Source organism: Erythranthe guttata, chromosome 1 (assembly GCF_056151865.1).
Source record: "Erythranthe guttata isolate IM_541 chromosome 1, IM_541, whole genome shotgun sequence".
Classification (NCBI taxonomy): Eukaryota; Viridiplantae; Streptophyta; class Magnoliopsida; order Lamiales; family Phrymaceae; genus Erythranthe; species Erythranthe guttata.
Genome location: NC_142533.1, coordinates 9838253 through 9840971, shown reverse-complemented (window position 1 = coordinate 9840971; position 2719 = coordinate 9838253). Strand labels below are relative to the sequence as shown.

General features: G+C 29.3%; 1 long non-coding RNA gene across 1 annotated transcript; it reads left to right on the top strand.

Annotated features, from left to right (window-relative positions):
• The first annotated feature begins 1373 nt into the window (after positions 1-1373).
• On the top strand, positions 1374-2085 carry LOC148772816 (uncharacterized). The gene is made up of 2 exons (XR_016032937.1): positions 1374-1527; positions 1611-2085. It is a non-coding gene; the product is annotated as an uncharacterized LOC148772816 (long non-coding RNA).
• The last annotated feature ends 634 nt before the right edge of the window (positions 2086-2719 follow it).

The window sequence follows — 2719 nt, the reverse complement described above, 5'->3', positions numbered from 1 at the left end:
TTGCTACAAGTACTTTCGGGCGCCTTAGTTAGAGAGCTTAGACAGAAAACAAATATTTTAGATTAAAAATACATTATTCTCCTTCACTCCTTCACTCCTTCTGTCTTAAAAAACACATCAACTCTAAAAAATGTCATTTCTTCCATTCATCTGTCTCTCCCCACCAGGCCCCTGTCGTTGACCGCCTTCCGCCAATTACGTACTGTAAAAGGTTTTATATATGCAGCACGGACACGGCAAAACGGGAGAACGGATACGAGGAAACACCATTTTTCAAAAAGTTGGATACGGGAACATGAGGAAAACATGTGATAAATTACTTTTTAAAAATTATTATTTTTTAATATGTTTGCCTTAAGGTCGTGTTTGGCAGTTCATGTATAAACTTGTAGAATCAATTTTGAGGTTAGTTCATTTTAATTACACAGCCAAACACACTCACAGATGTGAACGAACCTTTGCAAATCCAACTGTTGTCAAATCACTTTTTAGCTTTCCAAATTTGAGAAGCCGAACTCAGAATTTATTAAAATTTAGCAAGTGTGATATATTGTAAAACTGTTGTTGAAGAACATTTTTTGGAAAAAATATGTCCAAACTCGTAAATTATAGCATATAAAAGAGCTCTTAGAGATGCTCTTAGATTTGACTAACATAATTTCTAAGAGTTGGAGATATGGATATAGTTGATGCGTGCAAAATATATTTCACCATAATATTCATTTCAACTTATGTATATTCATATATTTATAAGTACTAGTAAGTGACACGTGCCTTCCACGTGGTTTATGATTTTTGTTAATTATTTATATATTTATTAATAATTTACTTCATTAAAATTAAGCTATATTATAAATAAATATTTAATAAATTAGTGATATGATTTAGTATTATGTTAATGTAGATTACAATCATATTGATTTTGCTTGATCTTGATGTAGCACAGTGCATAACTAAATCTTCATATTCATTACTCAAGCTTTTAAAGATCAGTGTAAGAATTATCATTATTCTTCTTCTTTCATCGAATCCATTTTTTGTGACCTTTTTTTCTTCTCGAAGTTCTAGCATCATCATTTATTTCATTCGTAGCACACTAAGTAATACAATAAGAATTTTAGAAAGAGATCTTGAAAGACGGACTTGTTACAAATTTTGGATCCAATTTATACTTTGAGAATTTTTCCTTTAATGAAATTAAAGCAAGCGGTTTATTTAATGGAATAATTAGTGAAAACCCAACTCATTTACTTATATTAAGATGTATATAATCTCATTTTTAATATTAGTGAGACTCCCTAATTAGTTAATTAAATATATTTTTTTTTTTTAAATTTAAAGTAGTCTCTCTAATTTACCCTTCCATCAATAATATATAATTTACCTTTTCCACCTAAAACCCTAATCACATAAATTTATCGTCTCTTCTTCTATTTTCTCTTTTTTCCACAGATTTCGCCTCTCCATCTCCGCGCCGCCGCCGTCGCTCCGCCAACGCCGCCCCACTTCGTCAAGGTCGACACCATGGTACTTACAACTCTCATCTTCCTCCACTATCCCCTTCATTTTTTTTTTCATTTTTTCTCTTTCTCTTTCTCTTTTATTTTTAGCCTTAACCCTGCGGACGCCGACGCCACCACCACCGCCATTTGTCCCCTCTACCTTAGCGCACACCGCCGCTCAGAGTAGATTTGCAGTCGTCAAGGTGGAACACAGGCTGTAAAATAATTTGCATCTCAGATTTTCATGATCCAATTAATGTATGAATAATTTCATATGAGTAGATCTGAGGGTTCTAATCGATTATGTTAAAAAAATAGTTGAAAAAATCTCATTTCGTGAAGATTGATCGTATTTACTGTTTTTGAGTTTGATTTAGATTAATTTAGTTTGACTTGATCCCATCTAGTTTTTACAACGATATACTTGTTTCTCTTACTTTATAGATTATTTCGTGTTTTGTTGTTTTATTGTTTTTGTAGATGTTGTCGATATATAACTTTACAGTAGTTTTCGATAGTTCTATAATTGTTTTCGATATTATGTGTTGATTTATACAATTTATATTGATTTCTATTTCTTTTATAGTTGATTTCGTTAATTTGTAGTTGTTTTTTTTTTTTTTTTTGGTAAATATGCTATTTGCAAACCACTGTTTTTTATATAGTTGCTTTACAGTTTTCTAATAGTTGATTGTGGCGAAAAAAACAAACAATTGAAAAAAATAGTTGTTTTCTAATAGTTGTTTTACAATTTAGAGTTTTTTATTAAAAAAAATGGCAAAATAATAGTTATTTTCTGGAAAAAATGCCAAAAATAACTGAAAATTAAAATTAAGAAAAATGAAATAAAAAAAATTGAAATTATCGTCGATTTAGGAAATATTATAGTTGGTTTCAGAATCTTTATAGTTGATTCCGAATAAAAATAATAAAATTAAAAATATTAAAATATGTTTTAAATAAAAGATTTAAAGAAAAATATTTTTTAAAGCTATTATTGTTAGTTTTTAAATAAAATAATAAGAAAAACAAAAATTTAAATTTATTTAAATTATATATAAAAAAAATTAGGGTTTGCAGGTGAGGGTTTATGGAAATATTTGGGAAGCGATTTTTTTGGGATATAATCACACACGACTGCTGGGATCTCAAATTTTGGATTTTGTGTCACCTGTCTTCCAGAAGGCTATTATTGGGAAGCATTAAAATAGTTGGTT